Source organism: Lupinus angustifolius, chromosome LG15 (genome assembly GCF_001865875.1).
Source record: "Lupinus angustifolius cultivar Tanjil chromosome LG15, LupAngTanjil_v1.0, whole genome shotgun sequence".
NCBI classification, from domain to species: Eukaryota; Viridiplantae; Streptophyta; class Magnoliopsida; order Fabales; family Fabaceae; genus Lupinus; species Lupinus angustifolius.
This window is the reverse complement of record NC_032023.1, coordinates 1,552,756-1,567,911: the sequence shown is the minus strand read 5'-3', so window position 1 is coordinate 1,567,911 and position 15,156 is coordinate 1,552,756. Positions and strand designations below refer to the sequence as shown.

At 31.9% G+C, this 15,156-nt stretch overlaps 1 long non-coding RNA gene across 1 annotated transcript; it reads left to right on the top strand.

Moving 5' to 3' along the window:
* LOC109327894 lies at nt 5,666-6,468 on the top strand. Its single transcript, XR_002105364.1, has 2 exons — nt 5,666-5,770; nt 6,385-6,468. It is a non-coding gene; the product is annotated as an uncharacterized LOC109327894 (long non-coding RNA).

Here is a 15,156-nt window from a genome sequence, read left to right as displayed (position 1 = left end):
TATATATATATATATATATTACATTGAGTACCCGTGTAGGAGAAATAAGTTTAATTTCTTAAACAAAAAATGGTGACGAGTGTAATTAAGTTAAACAAAATATGCTATATTATGAAAACAAATCCAACTAGTAGAAGAGTCAATGTTTATTCATTATTTTGGTTAGTTACAATATAATATAAGAGAGTTTTAAACATCTCCTTAGAATTATTGATGCAATTTGTAATGAACCAAAAATAATGAATAGACATTGATTCTTATACTATTTGGATTTGTCTTCATCATATATCATATTTTGTTTGAAAAAATTATGTTCCTCACTATTTTTTTGTATAAGAAATTACACTTATCTCTCTTATAGGGATAATCAGTTTAACATATATATAATTAAGGGAGGTTTGTGTAGGTTTAAAAAAAATGGAAGATTTGTATAGTTTTACTAATTTAGTACAATGTACTCTTTATTCATTTATAAAAAATTACTTGAATTTGTTATTTTGTTATTTTTTTGTTTTGGGTAATTAATAAATAAGGTATAAGCCCATTAAAGCCATTCTTTTTCATTTTTACTATTTATTAAAGAACAACTATACATTTCTCTTTTAAAATATGTGATTTATTATTATTATTATCTTATTACTAAAAACTAAATTGACATTGATTCTAATAGAGGTGAAGAGAGAATAGTAGAGAGAGAGAGGTGCTCTGATAGGGTCTTCTCCAACTTTTCGAGATACCCTTCCTAGACGAAACATCATGTTATCTAGTGAACCCTTCATTCCTTGGAACTTTCTAAGGAGTATAGATGATATGACACTGAAGTCTAAAGCCCCTCATTCTCCCAAGAAACAATCTTTTGCTCAAGCTCTTAAGATTACGTGTGACATTGTGGTTTCTCAACTTCCTCAACCATGTATCAAAGGTGATGTTATAGCCATTAAAATCCTTAAAACTGATTACCAAGTGGGACTCCTAAGATGTAAGAGTCATATTCATAGTAGATTAATTCTGGCTAAAGAAGATAAGCCAATCAAGTTGCAGATCTGAAATCCAAACTCTCTGCATTATGGAGTATGGTGGGAAATGGAACTTAAAACCAGGGTTTTTGAGGTTATCATTATGGACCCCAGATTTTAATCTTGCTTTGCATAAAATGATACATTCCCACTATTGGACCCAAATCACGGTTCTCCCTCAAGAATATTGGAGCCCAAGGATTATCTTCTCAATAATAGGAGGGATTGGAACTCATATTTCTCTTGATGAGGCTACAAGCAACAGAACCTTTAGGCTCTTTTGCAAGAGTACTGATGTATATTAACCTTAAAATTCTCTCCCTGATCAAATCCTGGTGGAGAGGGAAGGATTTGCATTTTTTGTGTCCATAGAATTTGAAAATCTCCTAGAGTTCTGTTTGAGTGGTCAATATATTAGTCATGTGGTTTCTAATTGCAGGAGATCTTTCAGGAAGGAAGTTGCTGATGAAATGCCAAGATTGTGTCCGGGAAAGAAAAGGTTCATGTGGATAAACCACCTGCTGTGGCCAGGGGGGGTGACCTAGTTATCAATCTAGACATTGATAAGAACATAGGCAAGAGTGTAGAAGGTTTGGAAAGGGTATTGCTCTCCCCTGAACCTTTTTGTGAGCAAAATTGATAGCTATGATTGCCGAATTTAATTCAGCATAAAGTGCATCATGAATACCAAAGAAATCGGCAAAAATTCCCATGAATTCACCTCTGTGATTCCTGAACAGATATCCCCCTACAGCATTACCTGGACTACCCATAGCAGCACCATCCGAATTGATTTTGATCCTATCTTGAAGAGGAGGATCCCAACAAACTTCCACAATCTTAGGAGCTTTGGAGTAGTTAATTACAATGTTGAGGGACCTAAGAATGTTGAAGTCCTGAAGAGATGTGTTAGTATTGAGTTGAGTTTGGTTCCCAGATAGAGCAATAGCCAACTTGATCTTTGAGATAGTAGAATTAATCGGAATTTTTTATCCTGAAATCAATCTTGATTCCTGCAGTATCAAATTGCATTTATGATATACACAATACTAGCAACCAGAACTTGATGCACTTGAGGACTCCATTTCCTATTACACAAAGCAAGAATGCTAGAGATGGGGTGATTATTTATGCTGATGGAAAAGATTGTGCCAAGCCAATTCCAAATTCTCACTGCAAAGGGACAAGTTAGGAAGATGTGATCAGAGTTGTCATTCGAGGACCTGTAGAGATTACACATTGAGGCCAAGGAACATCCCCTCTTTTGCAGATTCTCATCAGTAGGGAGTTTGCCATGCCGAAATCTCCAAGTTGTGAATGACTTGGAAGGAGGAATGAAGTAGGACCAAATTGTTTTACACCAATTTATAGCCGGAGGATCAACATTTATCCAAGCTGAAGCTTCCTTTAAAGACAGCAAGCCATCCATAGATGATTTCCAGATGAATTTATCAGGATTCGAAGATATATTCATGTTTGCAATTTTCCTAATGATTTCGGGGTACCTGTTAGCCAAAGAGCTTGGAATGAACCATTTAGATTCATTCATGAAATCAGCCACTTTAGCCTTCAAAAGAGGTTGAATTGATTCAGGAATCTGTAAATAATCCACCAAGGTTTCCCCTAACTAATTATCCCTCCAAAAGTTGATGTTGCTCCCATTGCCAACAATCCATAGGGAATTGTCAATTGCAATTTTCCAATTACCTTTAATTCCAGGCCAAATAGAAGATTTTATATATCTAGTCACATTATAAATCCCAAACCTCTTTCTGTAGAAGGTTGTCCATTCCTGATTAGAAAAGGACATCTCCCATGCTAGCTTTAACAAAGCAGCATGATTAAGATTTTTGATTGATTTTATTCATAGCCTACCAACTTTGAGAGGCTGACAAACCTTCTTCTAAGCCATTGTAACCAACCTCCTGATTTTTGTATCACCAGACCAGATGAAATTCCTAATACTAGTGTCTACATATAATTGATTAGTTGAGTAGGCCAAGCATATATGTAGAAGCTGTAAGTAAGCATACTTTGAATAACCAATCTAACTAGTTCCACTCTGCCCATTATGGATAATGAGTGACTTTTCCAAGTTGCCAACTTACCCATTATTTTATCAACAATAGGTTGAAGATGAATTTTCCTTGGTTTTCCTTTGAAGATAGGAACACCAAGATAGTTGAATGGAATACTACCAGCCGAAAATCCAAGAGAATCAGATAGGGAAGCAACTTTCCTAGTAGAAATTTTGCCATAGTAGAATTTGCATTTTGCAGGGTTAGCAAGTTGCCCTGAAGCAGCACCATAGTCAATAAGGAGATGTTTGAGATCTATAAGTTCTCTCTTGATGCTCTTACAAAAGATTAATATGTCATCTGCATAAAGAGCATGACTACAAGTTTTCAAGTTGCTTGGACCATTTATGGTGTTGAGTTTGCCTTCAAGCACCAATTTTGAAATTCCCTACTTATAACATCCTCTGTAAGGCAAAAAATCAAGGGGGATAAAGGGTCCCCTTGCCTGACTCCCCTTTTGCAAGAGAAAAAACCCACATTTTCACCATTCACATTGATTGAGAGCTTAGAAGATTGCAGAATAATGCTGATCCAGTTGACAAACTTGTCATTGAAACTGAAAGCATGAAGTGTGTTGAGGAGGAAATTCCAATCCATAGTATCAAAAGCCTTATTGATATCCAGTTTTATAGCTAAGTTACCCCCAAACACTTTGTGATCAAGCAGATTTATTGCTTCAGAGGCCAAGCAGATGCAATCAATGATGCTCCTGTCCTTAATGAATCTTCTTTGATTAGGAGAAATGATTCTAGAAGTGATTAAAGCCAATCTATCGGTAATGACTTTGCTTATAATTTTGAATTGAAAGTTTGCCAAAGCAATAGGCCTAAACTCCTCGATTGTGCTAGCTCCAGAGTGTTTAGGAATGAGAACCACTATGTTAGAATTCAAGTTACGGAGAATCCACCCCTGTGTGAAAAATTGTTGGACAGAATTGCAAACATCCTCCCCTACAATGTCCCAAAAAACATGATAGAAGCATCCTCCAAAACCATCTGGCCCTAGAGCTTCATCACTATTCATAGCATCCATTGCTAGCTTTATTTCCATTGGACTAGGAATGGATGTGAGCATGTCATTCTCATCCAAAGAGACCATATTTGGTATGACAGATTGAATTAAACCATTTGCAGATGAATCATTAGAACTTGCAAATAAGTTTGTGAAGTAATTTTCCACATGATTGGTAATGTCTTGTTGAGTAGTCAAAATATTGTCCCCATCTTTTAACAATGACATTGATTTATAGACTTGCTTTATTTTTGTTATTTTGTGAAATAAAGAGGTGTTCCTATCCCCATTGATTTGCTAATTTAGTTTGCACTTTTCTTTCCAAAAGTCTTCCTCAACAATCAGAGCCTCTACCAATTCATTTTGGGCAGAGTAGTCCTGCTCTAATAGACTTTGATCAGGACCAGAGGCAGAGATTGATTGTTGAATTGTCTCTAGATTCTCAAAGGCCATTATCACTCTTTGATGTATGTTGCCAAAGACATTAAGGTTCCAGATCTTGAGCTCCTTTTTAAGACATTTAAGCTTTTGAGACAGTATGAACATGGGACAACCAAAGATATATAAAAAATGATTTGAATTAATGAGTAAATCTAAATCATTAGATGTCTATAAAATTGATGGCTAGGATGTGGAGTAAGTTTAAAAAACTTACTTTTGGATAAGTGGATCTCCACTCATTTATAAATATTATTTTTATTATCTGTTTATTTATATCTATATCTATATTTATACTATATAAAGCCAAATCTTGAAATAACTTCTCTCACGGTGTAATTTTCACTTCCTGTTTTGCCCTTAACATTATTTAAATTTTACAAAAAAATCATATAATTTTAAGCAACCACCACCAACACATTAATTAACCACATATCTCACCTTAAATTAAACATTGTCATAAATACACAAAAAATATAATATAAAGTACACTGAATATTCTAAAAAATGAAATATATAAAAATTGAATATGTAGTATCATGCAATATTCACCGGCAGACACAAAGTGTCTGTACACACTAGTTATATATAAAGGCAAAACATGAACTAACTATCACATAGTGTAATTTTTACTTTCGTATTTTCCCTTAATTTTTATTTCTACAATAAAACTATATAATTATAGATAACTATCATTAATAGATCTCACATTAAATTGAACATTATAATAAATAGACAAAATTATCACATAAAATACATTCAATAAAAAACGTTCTAATTCTCTAAAATAAAATATATACAAATTGAATACTTAATATCATAAAACAAAAATGTAAATCAATATAAACGAAGTACATGTCAACCTAGTAAATATTATTACCAAAATAGTATCAGAAGTATTATACATATATTTTAGCACATATCATTTGTTGCTGTAAAAAATGACTTTATGATCAAATATTACAATAAATGTGAACTTTAAAGAAAAAATCAACAGGGTGTGATATATAATTCAATTAAAATTTTCATTGTTGAAGTTAAATAATTCTAGGGGCTTAAAAGTATTTCAATGGGCATAAAAACTTAATATTAAACTATATATAGCAGTATATATCTCACGTCGTCATCAGTCAGAAAGGTGCAATCCTAGAACTAGAAGAATGGCTTCTCACAACTACAAAACTTGTCTTCTGTTGATTTTGTCTCTTTTCTTGATTTTGGGCGCAGGTATTGTTTGTTTGATCTTTAAAGAAAAGTGCATATTTGAATCATTAATTTTTTCTAGTGTTCTTTTGTTGTCGCTATATTTTGGCTTTTAAATGTATTGTAATGTCATTTTCATCTTACTTTCTCCACTATAGAAAATGTTTATTGTTTTCTCTTAAATTAAACTGATGGGTTTTCATTTAAAAGAAAGATAAGGATCATTTTAGAATGGTAACTATTGGATGGAAGATGATAACACTGAGATTTTGTAATTCTTTTCATTTCAATAATTACATTCATTTAATGGATTTAATCCAGATTATGTGAATTTAGTTTTCACCTTGTAGTGGACCAAAGCCAATTTCTCTTGCTCAATGGTATTTCAGCCCTCGTTCTAGTTTTCTTAAGTTTATGCTCTTTGTTGTTTTGATTACTTATTTTTCTTGTATTCGGTTGACACCCCTTGTACTCCTTTAATACATTTTACTTATCGAAAAAATATTAAATTGTTTAATTCAACCTTCTTGGTTTCATTCACATTTTGTACCAGGTTTATGAATGATATTGTCAATAGAACAAATTCAAATAATTAAGCTCAAAATTGTCAATTAATTTTTAACACATTTTAATTGCAGGACCATCAAATGGTTTTTCAGATCCAGGGTTCACTTGTCTAGGAAAATGTACTACTCCTTCAGAGTGCAACCAAGAGTGCATTAGAAACAACTTTCCGAAGGGGGGCTATTGTCTTGGAAGTGGGGCTATAGTGGAATGTTGTTGTAGATCCAAAAGAATTAGAGATATTATGGGAGTCGAAAATAATCAGAGTTCATAAGAGAATATGTAAATTGGATAAATTGAAATATCAATTGGTGCAAATTGAAAATTTGAAATAAAATGGTTTATGAAAAATTTAATTCAATTGTCCCAAATGTTACTTCAGTATATACCATTGTTGTGACCACTTATAAAGGAAAAATAACAATTAAATTCCCAATTATTGGATAAAATGAATACACTTTAAATAACAACGTTCATATAATATATACACTTTAAATAACAATTGATGAACATTTTATTCTGAAGTTTTTCTTTCTTCTTTCCATCCTTCTTTTTTTTTATTTTAACAAAGGTGTCTTGCACCAAGATGTATTAAAAAGGGGTCAAAAAGTCGAGCATTACATATTCCTAAATCTATAGGCAGGCACGTCAGCCTTGTTTTTCACAAATTTAGAACAAATGAAACTAGACATATTATTCCACCAAGTGCTTGATCTAATATGAATACCATGATTAGTAAGCTTATTCGTACAAATGTTCCCTTCTCTGAATATATGAGAGATGCTGAAATTCATATTACCCAAGAGATGCTTGCATTTAAGAAGCTTGCATTTTAGCTTTCCATCCTTCTTTAACTTCTACCATTATTTGTAAATTAACGAAATAATACTTAGTTAACCAATACCTTAGAAATTTAAGAAAGCAATCTTTTTTCAATCAATAGAGATAATATATCATTTATGATGATTATATTTTAGAAGTCTTAAGATTTAGATGGCTTTATTTTATCATTTTATGATTTATTTAATTATTTAATTAGGAACATAAAATTAATACAAATATGATTTAAGGAGCATAAATAATTACAATATCATCACATCATTATTCAATAATATTATTAATACAATTTTATTTTTTGAACTTTTTTTCATGTTCCGTATAAACTCTATAATTTCAATAAATACTAAATAATTCTTAAATTTAAGGTATTGCCAAACTTAGTTTCTAAGGTATTACCTTTTCTTTCTTCTATTTGTAACTTTTTGTTGTATAAATCATTTTGTCGTTGGGAATAAAAGAATTCTTAGATAAAAATGAGCTATTTGAAAGTAATGGTGTTGTGCATCAAGAAAACCAACCCAATATAAAGAAGATCAAATGAGATAAATGACATTATATTACTTAAGAATACCATATTGGTTTCTTGATCATGGAATAAGAGAAATGTAGAATATGATTAAATATGAATAATATTTGTTCAAAAATATCATATTGATTTCCTAGTCAAAGAATGAGATGAAACATATGCAATATTGACATAAAAAATATTAAGAAGAATATGAACAATATTTGTTTGACAATTACAATGTTCAAGAATGGTGTGATGGTGAGACATATTCCAAAAAAATACTAAACCGGTAGGAATCATACTTGCAACCCACATTCTTAGTGGCGAAAACCCAACCAACACAAATTGTCTCATAATTTATGTTTCAAAACAATACAGCTAATGGGTCCAGAGAACTGAATATTCACATATAAATTGCACCACCTCTTGCATGGTCAAGAGAATCGTGCGCAACACTATCAGAATTGATTTTGATGCAACCCGAGGATGATTCCGAATAACCTCTGAAATAGGAGTTTTGCATAGGTCAAAGTTTAATTTTTAACTTGACACGCTAATTGACCTACATGCTCGAATCTCACCCATGGCTAGACTCTTACATCAGGCCCAACATATATTAAGACCGGATTCTAGCATAGGTCCGATCTTGATGCTAACATCGATTGATATCCACTCACATTGTGGTATGCACCGAGACCAACATTGAGTTTTATATATTATTAAATATCATTTAGTATTAATATTAATCATTATTAAATCTTAAATAAAAATGCTAAACATGATTTATGAACTGATATATTGATTGAGTAAAAAAAATTATATTAACAATGTCTAGATATTAAACTTGCAATAATATTAGTATTTAAATTTAAATAAATTTTGTTTAAATTAAAATTAAACTAAGTCAACACATAAAACTTTTGATTTCGTAATACTCCCCATAGCCATCATGTGCTTTCAACTTGTTTGTTTACAAATTTGCTTTGTGTTTTAGATACTAATATGAATGATTTAATATTTTTCATAATTTTTATATTAATTTAATTGATTTTTCAAACAAATATTATTATAGTTCTAAATAAATATTGGTTTTATAAAATTCAGTCCTGAGGGCTCGTGATAAGGATTTGAAAAAAGAATTAAAAGATTGAAAATATAATGTTTTATTTCCTTTTCACCTTATTATCCTCAAAAGAAAATCAATAAAATACGATTGAAAACCATACAACATTTAACTACTAATAATTCATTTATCTCGTGGTATAAGGTTTTATTGGAGTATCAGATAGACGAACATGCAAAGGTTTAATTCTCGGGAGTAACACTTGTTGAGAAGAACTATTACTACTAACTGACAAATTGATCAATTAGATTACCAAATAAGATTATTGCAAATAAGTATAAAAAGTTGTGGAATCCACACAAATTTGTTTAACACTAGCCTTCAAGCCTAAAATAATTTTTTAAGTTGATTTAAAGTGAGTTTAGTTGGTTTGATTATGCTAATAAACTAAATATGATTCGATTAAATTGTTAGAATAAAGATGTTGAAAATGAACTTTACTATTCACTATCAACAGAAGTGTCAAAATTATTCATAATTCACAATCCACCCATATCCAAGAAAATTAAATTTATCAAAATCCATCTATTAGAACTGCTGAATTTAAATGGATGAAATCAAATAGATAACTTTAGTAATAAATGAATTTGAATTCATCCATTATATCAAATGAATATCCATAGATATATCCATTTGGATGGATATCTGACCCATTAAAAAATATTAAAAATGATGTGTTCTTTGCTTTTCAATTTCATTAATATTCAAGAAAACTAATTCATCCTTGATTTTCACTCTCACTCTTATTAAATTGAGATTAATTATAGGGCATGTAGATGTAGTTAATATTAAAAGTTTATTCTTAAGTATATATGAATAGAACTTTAAATGTTGCATGCCTGTAGAATATTGAATTTTTTTATAAGATCTAAAACGCATTTCTTAAAAAAAATTATAAACACTTTGTAAAACCTGATTTTTAGAAGTGTTTTTTAAAAATGATTTTAAAAGTGTTCTTTTCAAGGTGATTTTAAACATCTTTTAAAAGATAATAACTTAAATATTTTAAATTGAGATTAGTAATTCGGTCTACAACTCGTGTCGCCTCTTCATTTCCGCTCTAAAAGTGGAAAGTCAGTCTACGATCAGTGTTGTCTTTTTTCTAACAATCTCATCTTCCTAAAAATAAATTATTTATTAAAATCTTTTGGTTATTGTTAATTATCTATAAAAAATTAAACACATTTTATTTATAATTATCTATTAAAAATTTAAACAACTTCAACTATTTTAAAAATCTATTTGAGATTTGGTGCAGTTCAGACATTAGTTTCTGCCGCTTCATCAATCTCGCAAACAATTAAATTTAACTATTTTTAAAATCTAATTGAGATTAGATATGGTGAAGATATTAGTTTCTAATAGTTCGTCTATCTCGTAAACCATAAAATGTAATTATCTTTGTTTCGATTACTTTTAAAAAAATCTATTTGAGATTTGGTGTGGTGGGAACATTAGTTTCTACTGTTTCATCTATCTCGTAAACGATTAAATTTTAACTATTTAAAAAATATATTTGAGATTTGGTGCGGTGCAGACAAAATCGGGAGAAATAGAAACCAATTTCGTCTCTTCCTAAGTTGCAAAGTTGGTCTTCCAACCAAAAATTGGTCGCGACAACATAAATGTTCAACTTTTTCTCTTATTTTTATCATATATTTATTTCATTATTACCCTTATATTTTGTAACTGGCTATAAAGTTGGTATTTTGTAGCTCACTATTAATTGGTTTTGAGAAGAAATAAAAAAAAATGTGTTGGAAAAGTATTTATTTAATACATAATGTAGTAATAACAAACTTGTTCAAACAAAGGACTGGGTTGCGTGGTCGTTAGTGTAGATCAAGGAAACAGCTTTTTTTTAATGGATTCTTGTAAGAATGCGTGATGTTGTATAACAACTTGTTCCATCAAGATGACATCATCCCTTGCGGTTTCGTGAACTCACTTTTTGTTTATGATAAAGCATTAATCAACTTACTTGTTTAAAATAATCATAGTCTACTAACAATAAATGAAGTAAAAAATCTATAAAATTAAAGATAATGCATGTAATTAAAAGTATAATGAAACTTCTTATTCTCATTGACTTTTTCTCATCTACGTTTTTTTATTATATAAAAGGAAGCAGATTCTCATAAATTTATGAAAGGTCTGTACCAACTACAAAGGATAGGTCATTGCCTGTTAAACAACTATTTTTACAAAGAATTCCTTATTGTACAACTGTAATGTTAAATTAATTAATTTTCTTGTTATATTTGGATTTTTCAAATGAAATTGCAGGTGATGAAAATAAGTTGTGTTGGTAAAAAATTTAAAATTAAGTTGTAACTATTCAAACTAATGTGAGGAAATTAAATTGTTGGTAACATTAATTAGCATTGTAGTTATTTACTCTCAATTTCTTAAAGTAAATATATTGATTAATATTCAATCTGTCCACTCTATTATGTTTCAATGCAGTATACAATTCAAAAATAAGCCGAAAGAGGTTTTATCTGTTTGTGTCTTGCACACAATATCAACTATGGTATTGCAGGAATCAGAGTAAGTTTGAAGGTAAACAAGTCCCTATCAGGCAAGCAATCTCAAAAATCAAGGCAGAGACAATAATGGCTGGGAATTGCTCTCATGCAACCTCAAGTTCTTGTAGTGTGTCTGAACTCCTTGTGCTGAGAAAGCTTAAAATTCCATTAAAGATGAATAAAGCTCTTAGAATTATTGAAGTGCTCAGGTAAAAACCAAAGGAGGGTTGGATAAAGGTCAATACAAATGGTGCAGCCAAAGGTTCCCCTGGGCTTTCGGGAGTTGGTGGTATATTCAGAAATTGTCATGCCATTTGTGTAGCTTGTTTTGCTTCATTCATTGACATACAACATGCAATATATGCTGAGATATTTGCAGCTATCATAGCGATTAACTTGGCTTATAGGCATGGTTGGAACAATCTTTGGATTGAGTGCGACTCAACAATGGTCATGGATATCTTCAAAGGAAGAGCATTGCCCCCTTGGAAAATCAGCAGCCTTTGGCATAGTTGTAAACACAAGTTGAATTCAATAACAATCAATATCTCTCACATCTTTAGGGAGGGTAATACTTGTGCAGATAAATTGGCTAACTTTGATATAGAATCTAGGCAAAAATCTTCATAAAATCATGCAGCATGCTTCATTCAAGAAGACTATAATAGAAATAGACTAAGTCTTCCTAGCTATAGGTTCAACAACTTGTAATAGATTATCTTCTCTTTTGTTTGATGCGGTTTATTAATAAAACTTAAGTGCATTTCAACACTTTATAAAAAAATAGATTATAATAGTACTACATTTTTTATAAATATATGAATATTAACCCCTTATACAACACACGACTTCAAAACTAGTATATTCATAAGATGATAGGGTGTTTATGGTGAAAGGTTTAAAAATAGAGTGATAAAGTAGTTGAGAGTTATAAATACAAACATATTGTAAGCATGTGATGTTTAAGGTTCTACATGTAAAGTTTTTAACAAAGACTTAGAGAGTATAATATCTATGCAATGCTGATGTAAATATTAATACATAATCACTACATCATCAACCATTCATTTAGATTACTTATTTTGAAAAGTCAATAATGATTAAATATAAATGGTGGATGAAACAATGATAGTGTATAAAATTTATGCACTGTCAGTGCATACGTTTTTTTCTTACAATTATATATGTTATGTAATTAAGAATAAAATTTTAATATTAACTACAAACACATATCCTATAATTAATATCAATTTAATAAAATATTAAAAGTAAGAGAGAATCATGAATGAATTTGTTTGAATTTAATTTTCTTAAATATTTAAATGAAATTGAAAATAAAAAAACATCATTTTTTATTTTTTTTATTTTTGGATGAATTGGGTATCCATCGAAATGGATATTCATTGGATAGAATGGATGCATTTGAAATTATCTATTACCAACACTATCCATTCAATTATATCCACTTAAATCCATTTGTTCTAATTGATGCATATATCTTAGTGAATTGTGGATAATTTGTCACCTCTACTTACGATATTTTAAGCAATTAACTTCTTATTAATATATATATTCTCTTAGGAAGAATTGAACAAATATAATAGTGATGAGTCTTGACCATCTCACTAAGGCATACAAAGTGGTATTCTTGGGAAGGAATATATATTTTTTAAAGTAAAACAACCAAATAAAAAATGACATGTACATTGTATAGGAAAGATGTTGAAATAAAAAGTGAAGGTTTCTTTTTCCAAAAATCAAGAGTTACATAATAGGCTTAAGCATATGGAAAGTATGATGACAAATATGATTTCACCTGTTCAAAGTTGGTTTTTTGGGGCAGATGTTGATAATATGATAAAAGCTACAAAACATGTGTACCATATTACCCTCAAATTTATTTTTCAAAGTCATGTTATATTTGTATGATTTTTGTGAATTGATTGATATAGTTTAGTAACTCTACCAAAGTTAATTCTTAATTTGGTTTTTATGAACTGGTTTGGTATAGTTCAATAACTTCAATTTTGATACTTGAAAGCAACATATCATGTCTTCTCCTCCTCCTCTCATTCCTTGGTCTTTCTTAGGTGACGTGCCAGATCCGTCGAATAAGCTCAAGGCCAATGCTCACTCTACCCCAAAACCTTCTTTTCTTCAAGCTCTTAAGGGCTCGGGTGAGGTTTCTATCTCACAACTTCCCCTTCCTTGTGTTAAGGGAGATGCAATAGCCATTAAAATCCCAGAGGCAGAGTACCAAGCTGGGTTACAGAGATGCAAGAACCATTTACATGGAAGAATTATCCTATCCAAAGGGGACCAGCCACTAAAGTTCCCTGAACTCAAAACCAAACTCTCCTCTCTATGGGCACTGGTGGGTAAATGGAACATGATTTCATTGGGCAGGGGTTTCTATGATTTTTCATTCTCCTCAGGAGAGGATATGAGGAAGGTGTGCTCAATAGGATCCTGGAATCTCAAGCCAGGAATCCTTAGGCTCTCACTATGGACGCCTGACTTTAATCCCTCTCTTCAAAAGATTACGCATTCCCAGTGTTGGGTGAAAATCCTAGGACTCCCCCAAGAATATTGGAGTCCTACGATTATATTCTCAATAGCAGGAGGTGTTGGCACCCCAATCTCCCTGGACGAGGCAACAAAAAATAGATCATTTGGTCATTATGCAAGAGTGCTAGTGGATATCAATTTAAAGAACTCCCTTCCTGACCAAATCTTGGTGGAGAGGGAGGGATTTGCGTTCTTTGTATCCATCGAGTATGAGAACTTGCCTGAGTTCTGTTTGGATTGCCTATCCATTGGTCATCTATCATCCACTTGTAGAAGAAGGAAATCATTTCCTGAGGAAGGTCAGAAGAGGACAAACACGAAAAGGAAATTAGCAAGGAAACCTTCTCCAATGTTGGAAGAGAATTCTCCAAGGTTGGAAGAGAAAGGGGATGATTTAATCATTGATCTAAACATAGACCATAACATCAATGTTGAAGGGTTAGCTAATGTGGACTTGGTCTCTGATGAGGAGGTTAGCTCTGATAACTCCCGACTTGGTGGAACAGTGCCAATTGAGGTGCCTGAAAATGTGGGTGAAACATTTGATCCTGAAGTGGTCAGGACCCAGCATGAGCCCCCCCAACCCCTTGGTGGTAATTTCATTATTCAGGACATCCAGGAAATGACCAATCCCTCTGCTGCTAGAGATATGAGGTTAGTAGGAAGGCTTTGGGCTGATGATAAAGAGGAGGAGGGTGAGGAATTGGGGGATGACTCCTACACTGAGGTGCTCTCAAAATCACAAAAGAAGAAATTAAGGAAAAGGAATAGTTCTGAAAAGGTGTACAATACCCGCAAGGGTGGATACTTAACCCCCTCCCAATGAGAGTTCTCTATTGGAACTGCAGGGGGCTTGGCAACATTAAATCTAGGCTGGTCCTCAAGGCTTTCTGCATGGAGCACAAGCCTGATTTGGTTTTTCTCTCTGAGCCTTTTATTTCCTCGGAGGCCATCTCCCCTCTATTTTGGTCTAGAATGAATCTAAAGCTGTTTGTGAAGAATGATAGGCATCCTCAGTTGCCTAATATATGGGGTATCTGTAGAATTGACTTATTTCCCTCAGTTATAGCTAATTCCAGGCAACAAATTGCCATTTCTGTTTCTGTGCTTAATTCCACTTGCCACATCTGTGCTGTGTATGCTCACACTCATTATATCCAAAGAAGAGCTCTTTGGGCTGAGATCAGAGACATCATGGCTGCTTCCCCTGGGCTTTGGTGTTGCATTGGGGATTTCAATGTAACTCTTGGAGCTAATGAGCATCGTGGCCCTGTTGTCC